This window comes from Ambystoma mexicanum, chromosome 1p (assembly GCF_040938575.1).
Source record: "Ambystoma mexicanum isolate Mex_15411 chromosome 1p, UKY_AmexF1_1, whole genome shotgun sequence".
In the NCBI taxonomy this organism is placed as follows: domain Eukaryota; kingdom Metazoa; phylum Chordata; class Amphibia; order Caudata; family Ambystomatidae; genus Ambystoma; species Ambystoma mexicanum.
The window spans coordinates 1,509,339,546-1,509,361,965 of NC_090921.1; positions in this window are offsets into that span (position 1 = coordinate 1,509,339,546).

Consider the following 22,420-nt stretch of genomic DNA (forward strand, 5'->3'; position numbering starts at 1 on the left):
GTCATAGGAAGGATCTCAGGTTTGGTATTAGAAGCATTGAGATATCAAATCTCATGCTATAGAAATGGTCTCAGGATTGGAATGGGAAGGAGTTGGATATCACATCTCAGGCTATAGGAAGGATCTCAGGTTTGGTATTAGAACTATTGAGATATCACATCTCATGTTATAGGAAGGATCTCAGGGTTGGTATTAGAAGCACTGAGATATCACATTTCTGCTATCGGAAGTGTCTCAGGATTGGAATTGGAAGGAGTTGGATATCACATCTCAAGCTATAGGAAGGGTCTCAGGACTGGAATGGGAAGGAGTTTGATATCACATCTCATGCCATAGGAATGGTCTCAGGTTGGAATGATAAGGAGTTGGATATCACATCTCATGTTATAGGAAGGGTCTCAGGATTGGAATGGGAAGGACTTGGATGTCACATCTCATGCTATAGGAAGGCTCTCAGGATTGGAATGGGAAGGAGTTGGATATCACATATGCTAAAGGAATGGTCTCAGGTTTGGAAAGGGAAGGAGTTGGATATCACATCTCATGCTATAGGAAGGGTCTCAGGTTTGGTATTAGAAGCATTGAGATATCACATCTCATGCTGTAGGAAGGGTGACAGTATGGCAATGGAGGGAGTTGAATATCACATCTCATGCTCCAAGAAGGGTCTCAGGTTTGGAATGGGAAGGAGTTGGATATCACATCTCATGTTATAGGAAGGATCTCAGGTCTGGTATTAGAAGCATTGAGATATCAGATCTCATGCTATAGGAAGGGTCTCAGGTTTGTAATGGGAAGGAGTTGGATATCCCATCTTATGCTATAGGAAGGGTCTCAGGTTTGGTAGAAGCATTGAGATATCACATCTCATGCTATTGGAAGGGTCTCCGGATTGGAATGGGAAGGAGTTGTATATGACATCTCATGCCATAGGAAGGGTCTCAGGTTTGGTGATCACATCTCTGCTATCGGAAGGGTCTCAGGATTGGAATGGGAAGGAGTTGGATATCCCATTTCATGTTATAGGAAGGGTCTCAGGTTTGGTATTAGAAGCATTGAGATATCACATTGCATGCTGTAGGAAGGGTTTCAGGTTTGGAATGGGAAGGAATTGGATATCACATCTCATGTCATAGAAAGGATCTCAGGTTTGGTATTAGAAGCATTGAGCTATCAAATCTCATGCTATAGGAAGGCTCTCAGGATTGGAATGGGAAGGAGTTGGATATCAAATATGCTAAAGGAATGGTCTCAGGTTTGGAATGGGAAGGAGTTGGATATCACATCTCATGCTAAAGGAAGGGTCTCAGGTTTGGAAGGAGAAGGATTTGGATCTCACATCTCATTTATAGGACGGGTCTCAGGTTTGGTATTAGAAGCATTGAGATATCACATCTCATGGTATAGGAAGTGTGTCAGGATTGGAATGGGAAGGAGTTGGATATCACATCTCAAGCTATAGGAGGGGTCTCAGGATTGGAATGGGAAGGAGTTTGATATCACATCTCATGCCATAGGAACAGTGTCAGGTTGGAATTGGAAGGAGTTGGATATCACATCTCGTGTTATAGGAAGGGTCTCAGGATTGGAATGGGAAGGACTTGGATGTCACATCTCATGCTATAGGAAGGCTCTCAGGATTGGAATGGGAAGTAGTTGGATATCACATATGCTAAAGGAATGGTCGCAGGTTTGGAAAAGGAAGGAGTTGGATATCACATCTCATGCTATAGGAAGGGTCTCAGGTTTGGTATTAGAAGCATTGAGATATCACATCTCAAGCTATAGGAAGGGTCACAGTATTGCAATGGGAAGGAGTTGGATATCACATCTCATGCTATAGGAAGGGTCTCAGGTTTGGTATTAGAAGCATTGAGATATCACATCTCATGCTATAGGGAGGGTCACAGTATTGCAATGGGAAGGAGTTGGATATCACATCTCATGCTACAGGAGGGGTCTCAGGTTTGGAATGGGAAGGAGTTGGATATCACATCTCATGTTATTGGAAGGATCTCAGGTCTGGTATTAGAAGCATTGAGATTTCACATCTCATGCTATAGGAAGGGTCTCAGGTTTGGAATGGGAAGGAGTTGGATATCACATCTCATGTTATAGGAAGGATCTCAGTTCTGGTATTAGAAGCATTGAGATATCACATCTCATGCTATAGGAAGGGTCTCAGGTTTGGAATGGGAAGGAGTTGGATATCACATCTCATGCTATAGGAAGGGTCTCAGGTTTGGAATGGGAAGGAGTTGGATATCACATCTCAGGCTATAGGAAGGATCTCAGGTTTGGTATTAGAACTATTGAGATATCACATCTCATGTTATAGGAAGGATCTCAGGTTTGGTATTAGAAGCATTGAGATATCACATCTCTGCTATCGGAAGTGTCTCAGGATTGGAATTGGAAGGAGTTGGATATCCCATCTCATGTTATAGGAAGGATCTCAGGTTTGATATTAGAAGCATTGAGAAATCACATCTCATGCCATAGGAAGGGTCTCAGGATTGGAATGGGAAGGAGTTGGATATCACATCTCAAGCTATAGGAAGGGTCTTAGGATTGGAATGGGAAGGAGTTTGATATCCCATCTCATGTTATAGGAAGGGTCTCAGGTTTGGTATTAGAAGCATTGAGATATCACATTGCATGCTGTAGGAAGGGTTTCAGGTTTGAAATGGGAAGGAATTGGATATCACATCTCATGTCATAGGAAGGATCTCAGGTTTGGTATTAGAAGCATTGAGATATCAAATCTCATGCTATAGAAATGGTCTCAGGATTGGAATGGGAAGGAGTTGGATATCACATCTCAGGCTATAGGAAGGATCTCAGGTTTGGTATTAGAACTATTGAGATATCACATCTCATGTTATAGGAAGGATCTCAGGGTTGGTATTAGAAGCACTGAGATATCACATTTCTGCTATCGGAAGTGTCTCAGGATTGGAATTGGAAGGAGTTGGATATCACATCTCAAGCTATAGGAAGGGTCTCAGGACTGGAATGGGAAGGAGTTTGATATCACATCTCATGCCATAGGAATGGTCTCAGGTTGGAATGATAAGGAGTTGGATATCACATATGCTAAAGGAATGGTCTCAGGTTTGGAAAGGGAAGGAGTTGGATATCACATCTCATGCTATAGGAAGGGTCTCAGGTTTGGTATTAGAAGCATTGAGATATCAGATCTCATGCTGTAGGAAGGGTGACAGTATGGCAATGGAGGGAGTTGAATATCACATCTCATGCTCCAAGAAGGGTCTCAGGTTTGGAATGGGAAGGAGTTGGATATCACATCTCATGTTATAGGAAGGATCTCAGGTCTGGTATTAGAAGCATTGAGATATCAGATCTCATGCTATAGGAAGGGTCTCAGGTTTGTAATGGGAAGGAGTTGGATATCCCATCTTATGCTATAGGAAGGGTCTCAGGTTTGGTAGAAGCATTGAGATATCACATCTCATGCTATTGGAAGGGTCTCCGGATTGGAATGGGAAGGAGTTGTATATGACATCTCATGCCATAGGAAGGGTCTCAGGTTTGGTGATCACATCTCTGCTATCGGAAGGGTCTCAGGATTGGAATGGGAAGGAGTTGGATATCCCATTTCATGTTATAGGAAGGGTCTCAGGTTTGGTATTAGAAGCATTGAGATATCACATTGCATGCTGTAGGAAGGGTTTCAGGTTTGGAATGGGAAGGAATTGGATATCACATCTCATGTCATAGAAAGGATCTCAGGTTTGGTATTAGAAGCATTGAGCTATCAAATCTCATGCTATAGGAAGGCTCTCAGGATTGGAATGGGAAGGAGTTGGATATCAAATATGCTAAAGGAATGGTCTCAGGTTTGGAAAGGGAAGGAGTTGGATATCACATCTCATTCTATAGGAAGGGTCTCAGGATTGGTATTAGAAGCATTGAGATATCACATCTCATGCTATAGGAAGGGTCACAGTATTGCAATGGGAAAGAGTTGGATATCACATCTCATGCTATAGGAAGGGTCTCAGGTTTGGAATGGGAAGGAGTTGGATATCACATATGCTAAAGGAATGGTCTCAGGTTTGGAAAGGGAAGGAGTTGGATATCACATCTCATGCTATAGGAAGGGTCTCAGGTTTGGTATTAGAAGCATTGAGATATCACATCTCATGCTATAGGAAGGGTCACAGTATTGCAATGGGAAGGAGTTGGATATCACATCTCATGCTATAGGAAGGGTCTCAGGTTTGGTATTAGAAGCATTGAGATATCACATCTCATGCTATAGGGAGGGTCACAGTATTGCAATGGGAAGGAGTTGGATATCACAACTCATGCTACAGGAAGGGTCTCAGGTTTGGAATGGGAAGGAGTTGGATATCACATCTCATGTTATTTGAAGGATCTCAGGTCTGGTATTAGAAGCATTGAAATATCACATCTCATGCTATAGGAAGGGTCTCAGGTTTGGAATGGGATGGAGTTGGATATCACATCTCATGTTATAGGAAGGATCTCAGGTCTGGTATTAGAAGCATTGAGATATCACATCTCATGCTATAGGAAAGGTCTCAGGTTTGGTAGAAGCATTGAGATATCACATCTCATGCTATTGGAAGGGTCTCCGGATTTGAATGGGAAGGTGTTGTATAGGACATCTCATGCCATAGGAAGGGTCTCAGGTTTGGTGATATCACATCTCTGCTATCGGAAGGGTCTCAGGATTGGAATTAGAAGCATTGAGATATCACATTTCATGCTGTAGGAAGGGTCTCAGGTTTGGAATGGGAAGGAATTGGATATCACATCTCATGTCATAGGAAAGATCTCAGGTTTGGTATTAGAAGCATTGAGATATCAAATCTCATGCTATAGGAATGGTCTCAGGATTGGAATGGGAAGGAGTTGGATATCACATCTCAGGCTATAGGAAGGATCTCAGGTTTGGTAATAGAACTATTGAGATATCACATCTCATGTTATAGGAAGGATCTCAGGTTTGGTATTAGAAGCATTGAGATATCACATCTCTGCTATCGGAAGTGTCTCAGGATTGGAATTGGAAGGAGTTGGATATCCCATCTCTTGTTATAGGAAGGATCTCAGGTTTGGTATTAGAAGCATTGAGAAATCACATCTCATGCCATAGGAAGGATCTCAGGATTGGAATGGGAAGGAGTTGGATATCACATCTCAAGCTATAGGAAGGGTCTCAGGATTGGAATGGGAAGGAGTTTGAAATCCCATCTGATGCCATAGGAATGGTCTCATGTTGGAATGGGAAGGAGTTGGATATCACATCTCATGTTATAGGAAGGGTCTCAGGATTGGAATGGGAAGGAGTTGGATGTCACATCTCATGCTATAGGAAGGCTCTCAGGATTGGAATGGGAAAGTGTTGGATATCACATATGCTAAAGGAATGGTCTCAGGTTTGGAAAGGGAAGGAGTTGGATATCACATCTCATGCTATAGGAAGGGTCTCAGGTTTGGTATTAGAAGCATTGAGATATCACATCTCATGCTATAGGAAGGGTCACAGTATTGCAATGGGAAGGAGTTGGATATCACATCTCATGCTACAGGAATGGTCTCAGGTTTGGAATGGGAAGGAGTTGGATATCACATCTCATGTTATTGGAAGGATCTCAGGTCTGGTATTAGAAGCATTGAGATATCACATCTCATGCTATAGGAAGGGTCTCAGGTTTGGAATGGGATGGAGTTGGATATCACATCTCATGCTACAGGAAGGGTCTCAGGTTTGGAATGGGAAGGAGTTGGATATCACATCTCATGTTATTGGAAGGATCTCAGGTCTGGTATTAGAAGCATTGAGATATCACATCTCATGCTATAGGAAGGGTCTCAGGTTTGGTAGAAGCATTGAGATATCACATCTCATGCTTTAGGAAGGGTCGCAGGATTGGAATGGGAAGGAGTTGGATATGACATCTCATGCTATAGGAAGGGTCTCAGGTTTGGTAGAAGCATTGATATATCACATCTCATGCTATAGGAAGGGTCTCAGGATTGGAATGGGAAGGAGTTGTATATGACATCTCATGCCATAGGAATGGTCTCAGGTTTGGTATAAGAATTGAGATATCACATCTCTGCTATCGGAAGGGTCTCAGGATTGGAATGGGAAGGAGTTGGATATCACATCTCATGCTAAAGGAAGGGTCTCAGGTTTGGAAGGAGAAGGATTTGGATCTCACATCTCATGTTATAGGACGGGTCTCAGGTTTGGTATTAGAAGCATTGAGATATCACATCTCATGGTATAGGAAGTGTGTCAGGATTGGAATGGGAAGGAGTTGGATATCACATCTCAAGCTATAGGAAGGGTCTCAGGATTGGAATGGGAAGGAGTTTGATATCACATCTCATGCCATAGGAACAGTGTCAGGTTGGAATGGGAAGGAGTTGGATATCACATCTCGTGTTATAGGAAGGGTCTCAGGATTGGAATGGGAAGGACTTGGATGTCACATCTCATGCTATAGGAAGGCTCTCAGGATTGGAATGGGAAGTAGTTGGATATCACATATGCTAAAGGAATGGTCGCAGGTTTGGAAAAGGAAGGAGTTGGATATCACATCTCATGCTATAGGAAGGGTCTCAGGTTTGGTATTAGAAGCATTGAGATATCACATCTCAAGCTATAGGAAGGGTCACAGTATTGCAATGGGAAGGAGTTGGATATCACATCTCATGCTATAGGAAGGGTCTCAGGTTTGGTATTAGAAGCATTGAGATATCACATCTCATGCTATAGGGAGGGTCACAGTATTGCAATGGGAAGGAGTTGGATATCACATCTCATGCTACAGGAGGGGTCTCAGGTTTGGAATGGGAAGGAGTTGGATATCACACCTCATGTTATTGGAAGGATCTCAGGTCTGGTATTAGAAGCATTGAGATATCACATCTCATGCTATAGGAAGGGTCTCAGGTTTGGAATGGGAAGGAGTTGGATATCACATCTCATGTTATAGGAAGGATCTCAGTTCTGGTATTAGAAGCATTGAGATATCACATCTCATGCTATAGGAAGGGTCTCAGGTTTGGAATGGGAAGGAGTTGGATATCACATCTCATGCTATAGGAAGGGTCTCAGGTTTGGAATGGGAAGGAGTTGGATATCACATCTCAGGCTATAGGAAGGATCTCAGGTTTGGTATTAGAACTATTGAGATATCACATCTCATGTTATAGGAAGGATCTCAGGTTTGGTATTAGAAGCATTGAGATATCACATCTCTGCTATCGGAAGTGTCTCAGGATTGGAATTGGAAGGAGTTGGATATCCCATCTCATGTTATAGGAAGGATCTCAGGTTTGATATTAGAAGCATTGAGAAATCACATCTCATGCCATAGGAAGGGTCTCCGGATTGGAATGGGAAGTAGTTGGATATCACATCTCAAGCTATAGGAAGGGTCTTAGGATTGGAATGGGAAGGAGTTTGATATCCCATCTCATGTTATAATAAGGGTCTCAGGTTTGGTATTAGAAGCATTGAGATATCACATTGCATGCTGAAGGAAGGGTTTCAGGTTTGGAATGGGAAGGAATTGGATATCACATCTCATGTCATAGGAAGGATCTCAGGTTTGGTATTAGAAGCATTGAGATATCAAATCTCATGCTATAGAAATGGTCTCAGGATTGGAATGGGAAGGAGTTGGATATCACATCTCAGGCTATAGGAAGGATCTCAGGTTTGGTATTAGAACTATTGAGATATCACATCTCATGTTATAGGAAGGATCTCAGGGTTGGTATTAGAAGCACTGAGATATCACATTTCTGCTATCGGAAGTGTCTCAGGATTGGAATTGGAAGGAGTTGGATATCACATCTCAAGCTATAGGAAGGGTCTCAGGACTGGAATGGGAAGGAGTTTGATATCACATCTCATGCCATAGGAATGGTCTCAGGTTGGAATGATAAGGAGTTGGATATCACATCTCATGTTATAGGAAGGGTCTCAGGATTGGAATGGGAAGGACTTGGATGTCACATCTCATGCTATAGGAAGGCTCTCAGGATTGGAAAGGGAAGGAGTTGGATATCACATCTCATGCTATAGGAAGGGTCTCAGGTTTGGTATTAGAAGCATTGAGATATCACATCTCATGCTGTAGGAAGGGTGACAGTATGGCAATGGAAGGAGTTGAATATCACATCTCATGCTCCAAGAAGGGTCTCAGGTTTGGAATGGGAAGGAGTTGGATATCACATCTCATGTTATAGGAAGGATCTCAGGTCTGGTATTAGAAGCATTGAGATATCAGATCTCATGCTATAGGAAGGGTCTCAGGTTTGTAATGGGAAGGAGTTGGATATCCCATCTTATGCTATAGGAAGGGTCTCAGGTTTGGTAGAAGCATTGAGATATCACATCTCATGCTATTGGAAGGGTCTCCGGATTGGAATGGGAAGGAGTTGTATATGACATCTCATGCCATAGGAAAGGTCTCAGGTTTGGTGATCACATCTCTGCTATCGGAAGGGTCTCAGGATTGGAATGGGAAGGAGTTGGATATCCCATTTCATGTTATAGGAAGGGTCTCAGGTTTGGTATTAGAAGCATTGAGATATCACATTGCATGCTGTAGGAAGGGTTTCAGGTTTGGAATGGGAAGGAATTGGATATCACATCTCATGTCATAGAAAGGATCTCAGGTTTGGTATTAGAAGCATTGAGCTATCAAATCTCATGCTATAGGAAGGCTCTCAGGATTGGAATGGGAAGGAGTTGGATATCAAATATGCTAAAGGAATGGTCTCAGGTTTGGAAAGGGAAGGAGTTGGATATCACATCTCATTCTATAGGAAGGGTCTCAGGATTGGTATTAGAAGCATTGAGATATCACATCTCATGCTATAGGAAGGGTCACAGTATTGCAATGGGAAAGAGTTGGATATCACATCTCATGCTATAGGAAGGGTCTCAGGTTTGGAATGGGAAGGACTTGGATATCACATCTCATGTTATAGGAAGGATCTCAGGTCTGGTATTAGAAGCATTGAGATATCACATCTCATGCTATAGGAAGGGTCTCAGGTTTGGAATGGGAAGGAGTTGGATATCACATCTCATGCTATAGGAAGGGTCTCAGGTTTGGTAGAAGCATTGAGATATCACATCTCATGCTATTGGAAGGGTCTCCGGATTGGAATGGGAAGGATTTGGATATCACATCTCATGTTATAGGACGGGTCTCAGGTTTGGTATTAGAAGCACTGAGATATCACATCTCATGGTATAGGAAGGGACTCAGGATTGGAATGGGAAGGAGTTGGATATCACATCTAATGCTATAGGAAGGGTCTCAGGTTTGGAATGGGAAGGAGTTGGATATCACATCTCATGCTATAGGAAGGGTCTCAGGTTTGGTAGAAGCATTGAGATATCACATCTCATGCTATAGGAAGGGTCTCAGGTTTGGAATGGGAATGAGTTGGATATCACATCTCATGCTATAGGAAGGGTCTCAGGTTTGGTAGAAGCATTGAGATATCACATCTCATGCTATTGGAAGGGTCTCCGGATTGGAATGGGAAGGATTTGGATATCACATCTCATGTTATAGGACGGGTCTCAGGTTTGGTATTAGAAGCATTGAGATATCACATCTCATGCTATAGGAAGGGTCTCAGGATTGGAATGGGAAGGAGTTGGATATCACATCTAATGCTATAGGAAGGGTCTCAGGTTTGGTATTACAAGCATTGAAATATCACATCTCATGCTATAGGAAGGGTCTCAGGATTGGAATGGGAAGGAGTCGGATATCACATCTCATGCTATACGAAGGGTCGCAGATTTGGAATGGGAAGGATTTGGATATCACATCTCTTGCTATAGGAAGGGCCTCAGGTTTGGTATTAGAAGCATTGAGATATCACATCTCATGCTTTAGGAAGGGTCTCAGGATTGGAATGGGAAGGAGTTGGATATGACATCTCATGCTATAGGAAGGGTCTCCGGTTTGGTAGAAGCATTGATATATCACATCTCATGCTATAAATTAAGGGTCTCAGGATTGGAATGGGAAGGAGTTGTATATGACATCTCATGTCATAGGAATGGTCTCAGGTTTGGTATAAGAATTGAGATATCACATCTCTGCTATCAGAAGGGTCTCAGGATTGGAATGGGAAGGAGTTGGATATCACATCTCATGCTAAAGGAAGGGTCTCAGGTTTGGAAGGAGAAGGATTTGGATCTCACATCTCATGTTATAGGACGGGTCTCAGGTTTGGTATTAGAAGCATTGAGATATCACATCTCATGGTATAGGAAGTGTGTCAGGATTGGAATGGGAAGGAGTTGGATATCACATCTCAAGCTATAGGAAGGGTCTCAGGATTGGAATGGGAAGGAGTTTGATATCACATCTCATGCCATAGGAACGGTCTCAGGTTGGAATGGGAAGGAGTTGGATATCACATCTCGTGTTATAGGAAGGGTCTCAGGATTGGAATGGGAAGGACTTTGATGTCACATCTCATGCTATAGGAAGGCTCTCAGGATTGGAATGGGAAGGAGTTGGATATCACATATGCTAAAGGAATGGTCTCAGGTTTGGAAAGGGAAGGAGTTGGATATCACATCTCATGCTATAGGAAGGGTCTCAGGTTTGGTATTAGAAGCATTGAGATATCACATCTCATGCTATAGGAAGGGTCACAGTATTGCAATGGGAAGGAGTTGGATATCACATCTCATGCTATAGGAAGGGTCTCAGGTTTGGTATTAGAAGCATTGAGATATCACATCTCATGCTATAGGGAGGGTCACAGTATTGCAATGGGAAGGAGTTGGATATCACAACTCATGCTACAGGAAGGGTCTCAGGTTTGGAATGGGAAGGAGTTGGATATCACATCTCATGTTATTTGAAGGATCTCAGGTCTGGTATTAGAAGCATTGAAATATCACATCTCATGCTATAGGAAGGGTCTCAGGTTTGGAATGGGATGGAGTTGGATATCACATCTCATGTTATAGGAAGGATCTCAGGTCTGGTATTAGAAGCATTGAGATATCACATCTCATGCTATAGGAAGGGTCTCAGGTTTGGTAGAAGCATTGAGATATCACATCTCATGCTATTGGAAGGGTCTCCGGATTTGAATGGGAAGGTGTTGTATAGGACATCTCATGCCATAGGAAGGGTCTCAGGTTTGGTGATATCACATCTCTGCTATCGGAAGGGTCTCAGGATTGGAATTAGAAGCATTGAGATATCACATTTCATGCTGTAGGAAGGGTCTCAGGTTTGGAATGGGAAGGAATTGGATATCACATCTCATGTCATAAGAAGGATCTCAGGTTTGGTATTAGAAGCATTGAGATATCAAATCTCATGCTATAGGAATGGTCTCAGGATTGGAATGGGAAGGAGTTGGATATCACATCTCAGGCTATAGGAAGGATCTCAGGTTTGGTATTAGAACTATTGAGATATCACATCTCATGTTATAGGAAGGATCTCAGGTTTGGTATTAGAAGCATTGAGATATCACATCTCTGCTATCGGAAGTGTCTCAGGATTGGAATTGGAAGGAGTTGGATATCCCATCTCATGTTATAGGAAGGATCTCAGGTTTGGTATTAGAAGCATTGAGAAATCACATCTCATGCCATAGGAAGGATCTCAGGATTGGAATGGGAAGGAGTTGGATATCACATCTCAAGCTATAGGAAGGGTCTCAGGATTGGAATGGGAAGGAGTTTGAAATCCCATCTGATGCCATTGGAATGGTCTCAGGTTGGAATGGGAAGGAGTTGGATATCACATCTCATGTTATAGGAAGGGTCTCAGGATTGGAATGGGAAGGAGTTGGATGTCACATCTCATGCTATAGGAAGGCTCTCAGGATTGGAATGGGAAAGTGTTGGATATCACATATGCTAAAGGAATGGTCTCAGGTTTGGAAAGGGAAGGAGTTGGATATCACATCTCATGCTATAGGAAGGGTCTCAGGTTTGGTATTAGAAGCATTGAGATATCACATCTCATGCTATAGGAAGGGTCACAGTATTGCAATGGGAAGGAGTTGGATATCACATCTCATGCTACCGGAAGGGTCTCAGGTTATTAATGGGAAGGAGTTGGATATCACATCTCATGTTATTGGAAGGATCTCAGGTCTGGTATTAGAAGCATTGAGATATCACATCTCATGCTATAGGAAGGGTCTCAGGTTTGGAATGGGATGGAGTTGGATATCACATCTCATGCTACAGGAAGGGTCTCAGGTTTGGAATGGGATGGAGTTGGATATCACATCTCATGTTATTGGAAGGATCTCAGGTCTGGTATTAGAAGCATTGAGATATCACATCTCATGCTATAGGAAGGGTCTCAGGTTTGGTAGAAGCATTGAGATATCACATCTCATGCTTTAGGAAGGGTCGCAGGATTGGAATGGGAAGGAGTTGGATATGACATCTCATGCTATAGGAAGGGTCTCAGGTTTGGTAGAAGCATTGATATATCACATCTCATGCTATAGGAAGGGTCTCAGGATTGGAAGGGGAAGGAGTTGTATATGACATCTCATGCCATAGGAATGGTCTCAGGTTTGGTATAAGAATTGAGATATCACATCTCTGCTATCGGAAGAGTCTCAGGATTGGAATGGGAAGGAGTTGGATATCACATCTCATGCTAAAGGAAGGGTCTCAGGTTTGGAAGGAGAAGGATTTGGATCTCACATCTCATGTTATAGGACGGGTCTCAGGTTTGGTATTAGAAGCATTGAGATATCACATCTCATGGTATAGGAAGTGTGTCAGGATTGGAATGGGAAGGAGTTGGATATCACATCTCAAGCTATAGGAAGGGTCTCAGGATTGGAATGGGAAAGAGTTTGATATCACATCTCATGCCATAGGAACAGTGTCAGGTTGGAATGGGAAGGAGTTGGATATCACATCTCGTGTTATAGGAAGGGTCTCAGGATTGGAATGGGAAGGACTTGGATGTCACATCTCATGCTATAGGAAGGCTCTCAGGATTGGAATGGGAAGTAGTTGGATATCACATATGCTAAAGGAATGGTCTCAGGTTTGGAAAAGGAAGGAGTTGGATTTCACATGTCATGCTATAGGAATGGTCTCAGGTTTGGTATTAGAAGCATTGAGATATCACATCTCATGCTATAGGAAGGGTCACAGTATTGCAATGGGAAGGAGTTGGATATCACATCTCATGCTATAGGAAGGGTCTCAGGTTTGGTATTAGAAGCATTGAGATATCACATCTCATGCTATAGGGAGGGTCACAGTATTGCAATGGGAAGGAGTTGGATATCACATCTCATGCTACAGGAAGGGTCTCAGGTTTGGAATGGGAAGGAGTTGGATATCACATCTCATGTTATTGGAAGGATCTCAGGTCTGGTATTAGAAGCATTGAGATATCACATCTCATGCTATAGGAAGGGTCTCAGGTTTGGAATGGGAAGGAGTTGGATATCACATCTCATGTTATAGGAAGGATCTCAGTTCTGGTATTAGAAGCATTGAGATATCACATCTCATGCTATAGGAAGGGTCTCAGGTTTGGAATGGGAAGGAGTTGGATATCACATCTCATGCTATAGGAAGGGTCTCAGGTTTGGTAGAAGCATTGAGATATCACATCTCATGCTATTGGAAGGGTCTCCGGATTGGAATGGGAAGGAGTTGTATATGACATCTCATGCCATAGGAAGGGTCTCAGGTTTGGTGATATCACATCTCTGCTATCGGAAGGGTCTCAGGATTGGAATTAGAAGCATTGAGATATCTCATTTCATGCTCTAGGAAGGGTCTCAGGTTTGGAATGGGAAGGAATTGGATATCACATCTCATGTCATAGGAAGGATCTCAGGTTTGGTATTAGAAGCATTGAGATATCAAATCTCATGCTATGGGAATGGTCTTAGGATTGGAATGGGAAGGAGTTGGATATCACATCTCAGGCTATAGGAAGGATCTCAGGTTTGGTATTAGAACTATTGAGATATCACATCTCATGTTATAGGAAGGATCTCAGGTTTGGTATTAGAAGCATTGAGATATCACATCTCTGCTATCGGATGTGTCTCAGGATTGGAATTGGAAGGAGTTGGATATCCCATCTCATGTTATAGGAAGGATCTCAGGTTTGGTATTAGAAGCATTGAGAAATCACATCTCATGCCATAGGAAGGGTCTCAGGATTGGAATGGGAAGGAGTTGGATATCACATCTCAAGCTATAGGAAGGGTCTTAGGATTGGAATGGGAAGGAGTTTGATATCCCATCTCATGTTATAGGAAGGGTCTCAGGTTTGGTATTAGAAGCATTGAGATATCACATTGCATGCTGTAGGAAGGGTTTCAGGTTTGGAATGGGAAGGAATTGGATATCACATCTCATGTCATAGGAAGGATCTCAGGTTTGGTATTAGAAGCATTGAGATATCAAATCTCATGCTATAGGAAGGGTCTCAGGTTTGGAATGGGAAGGAGTTGGATATCACATCTCATGCTATAGGAAGGGTCTCAGGTTTGGTAGAAGCATTGAGATATCACATCTCATGCTATTGGAAGGGTCTCCGGATTGGAATGGGAAGGATTTGGATATCACATCTCATGTTATAGGACGGGTCTCAGGTTTGGTATTAGAAGCATTGAGATATCACATCTCATGGTATAGGAAGGGACTCAGGTTTGGAATGGGAAGGAGTTGGATATCACATCTCATGTTATAAGAAGGATCTCAGTTCTGGTATTAGAAGCATTGAGATATCACATCTCATGCTATAGGAAGGGTCTCAGGTTTGGAATGGGAAGGAGTTGGATATCACATCTCATGCTATAGGAAGGGTCTCAGGTTTGGTAGAAGCATTGAGATATCACATCTCATGCTATTGGAAGGGTCTCCGGATTGGAATGGGAAGGAGTTGTATATGACATCTCATGCCATAGGAAGGGTCTCAGGTTTGGTGATATCACATCTCTGCTATCGGAAGGGTCTCAGGATTGGAATTAGAAGCATTGAGATATCTCATTTCATGCTCTAGGAAGGGTCTCAGGTTTGGAATGGGAAGGAATTGGATATCACATCTCATGTCATAGGAAGGATCTCAGGTTTGGTATTAGAAGCATTGAGATATCAAATCTCATGCTATAGGAATGGTCTTAGGATTGGAATGGGAAGGAGTTGGATATCACATCTCAGGCTATAGGAAGGATCTCAGGTTTGGTATTAGAACTATTGAGATATCACATATCATGTTATAGGAAGGATCTCAGGTTTGGTATTAGAAGCATTGAGATATCACATCTCTACTATCGGAAGTGTCTCAGGATTGGAATTGGAAGGAGTTGGATATCCCATCTCATGTTATAGGAAGGATCTCAGGTTTGGTATTAGAAGCATTGAGAAATCACATCTCATGCCATAGGAAGGGTCTCAGGATTGGAATGGGAAGGAGTTGGATATCACATCTCAAGCTATAGGAAGGGTCTTAGGATTGGGATGGGAAGGAGTTTGATATCCCATCTCATGTTATAGGAAGGGTCTCAGGTTTGGTATTAGAAGCATTGAGATATCACATTGCATGCTGTAGGAAGCGTTTCAGGTTTGGAATGGGAAGGAATTGGATATCACATCTCATGTCATAGGAAGGATCTCAGGTTTGGTATTAGAAGCATTGAGATATCAAATCTCATGCTATAGAAATGGTCTCAGGATTGGAATGGGAAGGAGTTGGATATCACATCTCAGGCTATAGGAAGGATCTCAGATTTGGTATTAGAACTATTGAGATATCAAATCTCATGTTATAGGAAGGATCTCAGGGTTGGTATTAGAAGCACTGAGATATCACATCTCTGCTATCGGAAGTGTCTCAGGATTGGAATTGGAAGGAGTTGGATATCACATCTCAAGCTATAGGAAGGGTCTCATGATTGGAATGGGAAGGAGTGTGATATCACATCCCATGCCATAGGAAAGGTCTCAGGTTGGAATGATAAGGAGTTGGATATCACATCTCATGTTATAGGAAGGGTCTCAGGATTGGAATGGGAAGGACTTGGATGTCACATCTCATGCTATAGGAAGGCTCTCAGGACTGGAATGGGAAGGAGTTGGATATCACATATGCTAAAGGAATGGTCTCAGGTTTGGAAAGGGGAGGAGTTGGATATCACATCTCATGCTATAGGAAGGGTCTCAGGTTTGGTATTAGAAGCATTGAGATATCACATCTCATGCTATAGGAAGGGTCACAGTATGGCAATGGGAAGGAGTTGAATATCACATCTCATGCTACAGGAAGGGTCTCAGGTTTGGAATGGGAAGGAGTTGGATATCACATCTCATGTTATAGGAAGGATCTCAGGTCTGGTATTAGAAGCATTGAGATATCACATCTCTGCTATCGGAAGTGTCTCAGGATTGGAATTGGAAGGAGTTGGATATCCCATCTCATGTTATAGGAAGGATCTCAGGTTTGGTATTAGAAGCATTGAGGAATCACATCTCATGCCATAGGAAGGGTCTTAGGATTGGAATGGGAAGGAGTTTGATATCCCATCTCATGTTATAGGAAGGGTCTCAGGTTTGGTATTAGAAGCATTGAGATATCACATTGCATGCTGTAGGAAGGGTTTCAGGTTTGGAATTGGAAGGAGTTGGATATCACATCTCAAGCTATAGGAAGGGTCTTAGGATTGGAATGGGAAGGAGTTTGATATCCCATCTCATGTTATAGGAAGGATCTCAGGGTTGGTATTAGAAGCACTGAGATATCACATCTCTGCTATCGGAAGTGTCTCAGGATTGGAATTGGAAGGAGTTGGATATCACATCTCAAGCTATAGGAAGGGTCTCAGGATTGGAATGGGAAGGAGTTTGATATCACATCTCATGCCATAGGAATGGTCTCAGGTTGGAATGATAAGGAGTTGGATATCACATCTCATGTTATAGGAAGGGTCTCAGGATTGGAATGGGAAGGACTTGGATGTCACATCTCATGCTATAGGAAGGCTCTCAGGATTGGAATGGGAAGGAGTTGGATATCACATATGCTAAAGGAATGGTCTCAGGTTTGGAAAGGGAAGGAGTTGGATATCACATCTCATGCTATAGGAAGGGTCTCAGGTTTGGGATTAGAAGCATTGAGATATCACATCTCATGCTATAGGAAGGGTCACAGTATGGCAATGGGAAGGAGTTGAATATCACATCTCATGCTACAGGAAGGGTCTCAGGTTTGGAATGGGAAGGAGTTGGATATCACATCTCATGTTATAGGAAGGATCTCAGGTCTGGTATTAGAAGCATTGAGATATCAGATCTCATGCTATAGGAAGGGTCTCAGGTTTGGAATGGGAAGGAGTTGGATATCCCATCTTATGCTATAGGAAGGGTCTCAGGTTTGGTAGAAGCATTGAGATATCACATCTCATGCTATTGGAAGGGTCACCGGATTGGAATGGGAAGGAGTTGTATATGACATCTCATGCCATAGGAAGGGTCTCAGGTTTGGTGATCACATCTCTGCTATCGGAAGGGTCTCAGGATTGGAATGGGAAGGAGTTGGATATTCCATTTCATGTTATAGGAAGGGTCTCAGGTTTGGTATTAGAAGCATTGAGATATCACATTGCATGCTGTAGGAAGGGTTTCAGGTTTGGAATGGGAAGGAATTGGATATCACATCTCATGTCATAGAAAGGATCTCAGGTTTGGTATTAGAAGCATTGAGCTATCAAATCTCATGCTATAGGAAGGCTCTCAGGATTGGAATGGGAAGGAGTTGGATATCACATATGCTAAAGGAATGGTCTCAGGTTTGGAAAGGGAAGGAGTTGGATATCACATCTCATGCTATAGGAAGGGTCTCAGGATTGGTATTAGAAGCATTGAGATATCAAATCTCATGCTATAGGAAGGGTCACAGTATTGCAATGGGAAGGAGTTGGATATCACATCTCATGCTACAGGAATGGTCTCAGGTTTGGAATGGGAAGGACTTGGATATCACATCTCATGTTATAGGAAGGATCTCAGGTCTGGTATTAGAAGCATTGAGATATCACATCTCATGCTATAGGAAGGGTCTCAGGTTTGGAATGGGAAGGAGTTGGATATCACATCTCATGCTATAGGAAGGGTCTCAGGTTTGGTAGAAGCATTGAGATATCACATCTCATGCTATTGGAAGGGTCATCGGATTGGAATGGGAAGGATTTGGATATCACATCTCATGTTATGGGACGGGTCTCAGGTTTGGTATTAGAAGCATTGAGATATCACATCTCATCGTATAGGAAGGGACTCAGGATTGGAATGGGAAGGAGTTGGATATCACATCTCAAGCTATAGGAAGGGTCTCAGGATTGGTATTAGAAGCATTGAGATATCACATCTCATGCTATAGGAAGGGTCTCAGGATTGGAATGGGAAGGAGTTGGATATCACATCTAATGCTATAGGAAGGGTCTCAGGTTTGGTATTACAAGCATTGAAATATCACATCTCATGCTATAGGAAGGGTCTCAGATTTGGAATGGGAAGGAGTCGGATATCACATCTCATGCTATACGAAGGGTCGCAGATTTGGAATGGGAAGGATTTGGATATCAAATCTCTTGCTATAGGAAGGGCCTCAGGTTTGGTATTAGAAGCATTGAGATATCACATCTCATGCTTTAGGAAGGGTCTCAGGATTGGAATGGAAGGAGTTGGATATGACATCTCATGCTATAGGAAGGGTCTCAGGTTTGGTAGAAGCATTGATATATCACATCTCATGGTATAGGAAGGGTCTCAGGATTGGAATGGGAAGGAGTTGTATATGACATCTCATGCCATAGGAATGGTCTCAGGTTTGGTATAAGAATTGAGATATCACATCTCTGCTATCGGAAGGGTCTCAGGATTGGAATGGGAAGGAGTTGGATATCACATCTCATGCTAAAGGAAGGGTCTCAGGTTTGGAAGGAGAAGGATTTGGATCTCACATCTCATGTTATAGGACGGGTCTCAGGTTTGGTATTAGAAGCATTGAGATATCACATCTCATGGTATAGGAAGTGTGTCAGGATTGGAATGGGAATAAGTTGGATATCACATCTCAAGCTATAGGAAGGGTCTCAGGATTGGAATGGGAAGGAGTTTGATATCACATCTCATGCCATAGGAACGGTCTCAGGTTGGAATGGGAAGGAGTTGGATATCACATCTCAGGCTATAGGAAGGATCTCAGGTTTGGTATTAGAACTATTGAGATATCACATCTCATGTTATAGGAAGGATCTCAGGTTTGGTATTAGAAGCATTGAGATATCACATCTCTGCTATCGGAAGTGTCTCAGGATTGGAATTGGAAGGAGTTGGATATCCCATCTCATGTTATAGGAAGGATCTCAGGTTTGGTATTAGAAGCATTGAGAAATCACATCTCATGCCATAGGAAGGATCTCAGGATTGGAATGGGAAGGAGTTGGATATCACATCTCAAGCTATAGGAAGGGTCTCAGGATTGGAATGGGAAGGAGTTTGAAATCCCATCTGATGCCATTGGAATGGTCTCAGGTTGGAATGGGAAGGAGTTGGATATCACATCTCATGTTATAGGAAGGGTCTCAGGATTGGAATGGGAAGGAGTTGGATGTCACATCTCATGCTATAGGAAGGCTCTCAGGATTGGAATGGGAAAGTGTTGGATATCACATATGCTAAAGGAATGGTCTCAGGTTTGGAAAGGGAAGGAGTTGGATATCACATCTCATGCTATAGGAAGGGTCTCAGGTTTGGTATTAGAAGCATTGAGATATCACATCTCATGCTATAGGAAGGGTCACAGTATTGCAATGGGAAGGAGTTGGATATCACATCTCATGCTACCGGAAGGGTCTCAGGTTATTAATGGGAAGGAGTTGGATATCACATCTCATGTTATTGGAAGGATCTCAGGTCTGGTATTAGAAGCATTGAGATATCACATCTCATGCTATAGGAAGGGTCTCAGGTTTGGAATGGGATGGAGTTGGATATCACATCTCATGCTACAGGAAGGGTCTCAGGTTTGGAATGGGATGGAGTTGGATATCACATCTCATGTTATTGGAAGGATCTCAGGTCTGGTATTAGAAGCATTGAGATATCACATCTCATGCTATAGGAAGGGTCTCAGGTTTGGTAGAAGCATTGAGATATCACATCTCATGCTTTAGGAAGGGTCGCAGGATTGGAATGGGAAGGAGTTGGATATGACATCTCATGCTATAGGAAGGGTCTCAGGTTTGGTAGAAGCATTGATATATCACATCTCATGCTATAGGAAGGGTCTCAGGATTGGAAGGGGAAGGAGTTGTATATGACATCTCATGCCATAGGAATGGTCTCAGGTTTGGTATAAGAATTGAGATATCACATCTCTGCTATCGGAAGAGTCTCAGGATTGGAATGGGAAGGAGTTGGATATCACATCTCATGCTAAAGGAAGGGTCTCAGGTTTGGAAGGAGAAGGATTTGGATCTCACATCTCATGTTATAGGACGGGTCTCAGGTTTGGTATTAGAAGCATTGAGATATCACATCTCATGGTATAGGAAGTGTGTCAGGATTGGAATGGGAAGGAGTTGGATATCACATCTCAAGCTATAGGAAGGGTCTCAGGATTGGAATGGGAAAGAGTTTGATATCACATCTCATGCCATAGGAACAGTGTCAGGTTGGAATGGGAAGGAGTTGGATATCACATCTCGTGTTATAGGAAGGGTCTCAGGATTGGAATGGGAAGGACTTGGATGTCACATCTCATGCTATAGGAAGGCTCTCAGGATTGGAATGGGAAGTAGTTGGATATCACATATGCTAAAGGAATGGTCTCAGGTTTGGAAAAGGAAGGAGTTGGATTTCACATGTCATGCTATAGGAATGGTCTCAGGTTTGGTATTAGAAGCATTGAGATATCACATCTCATGCTATAGGAAGGGTCACAGTATTGCAATGGGAAGGAGTTGGATATCACATCTCATGCTATAGGAAGGGTCTCAGGTTTGGTATTAGAAGCATTGAGATATCACATCTCATGCTATAGGGAGGGTCACAGTATTGCAATGGGAAGGAGTTGGATATCACATCTCATGCTACAGGAAGGGTCTCAGGTTTGGAATGGGAAGGAGTTGGATATCACATCTCATGTTATTGGAAGGATCTCAGGTCTGGTATTAGAAGCATTGAGATATCACATCTCATGCTATAGGAAGGGTCTCAGGTTTGGAATGGGAAGGAGTTGGATATCACATCTCATGTTATAGGAAGGATCTCAGTTCTGGTATTAGAAGCATTGAGATATCACATCTCATGCTATAGGAAGGGTCTCAGGTTTGGAATGGGAAGGAGTTGGATATCACATCTCATGCTATAGGAAGGGTCTCAGGTTTGGTAGAAGCATTGAGATATCACATCTCATGCTATTGGAAGGGTCTCCGGATTGGAATGGGAAGGAGTTGTATATGACATCTCATGCCATAGGAAGGGTCTCAGGTTTGGTGATATCACATCTCTGCTATCGGAAGGGTCTCAGGATTGGAATTAGAAGCATTGAGATATCTCATTTCATGCTCTAGGAAGGGTCTCAGGTTTGGAATGGGAAGGAATTGGATATCACATCTCATGTCATAGGAAGGATCTCAGGTTTGGTATTAGAAGCATTGAGATATCAAATCTCATGCTATGGGAATGGTCTTAGGATTGGAATGGGAAGGAGTTGGATATCACATCTCAGGCTATAGGAAGGATCTCAGGTTTGGTATTAGAACTATTGAGATATCACATCTCATGTTATAGGAAGGATCTCAGGTTTGGTATTAGAAGCATTGAGATATCACATCTCTGCTATCGGATGTGTCTCAGGATTGGAATTGGAAGGAGTTGGATATCCCATCTCATGTTATAGGAAGGATCTCAGGTTTGGTATTAGAAGCATTGAGAAATCACATCTCATGCCATAGGAAGGGTCTCAGGATTGGAATGGGAAGGAGTTGGATATCACATCTCAAGCTATAGGAAGGGTCTTAGGATTGGAATGGGAAGGAGTTTGATATCCCATCTCATGTTATAGGAAGGGTCTCAGGTTTGGTATTAGAAGCATTGAGATATCACATTGCATGCTGTAGGAAGGGTTTCAGGTTTGGAATGGGAAGGAATTGGATATCACATCTCATGTCATAGGAAGGATCTCAGGTTTGGTATTAGAAGCATTGAGATATCAAATCTCATGCTATAGGAAGGGTCTCAGGTTTGGAATGGGAAGGAGTTGGATATCACATCTCATGCTATAGGAAGGGTCTCAGGTTTGGTAGAAGCATTGAGATATCACATCTCATGCTATTGGAAGGGTCTCCG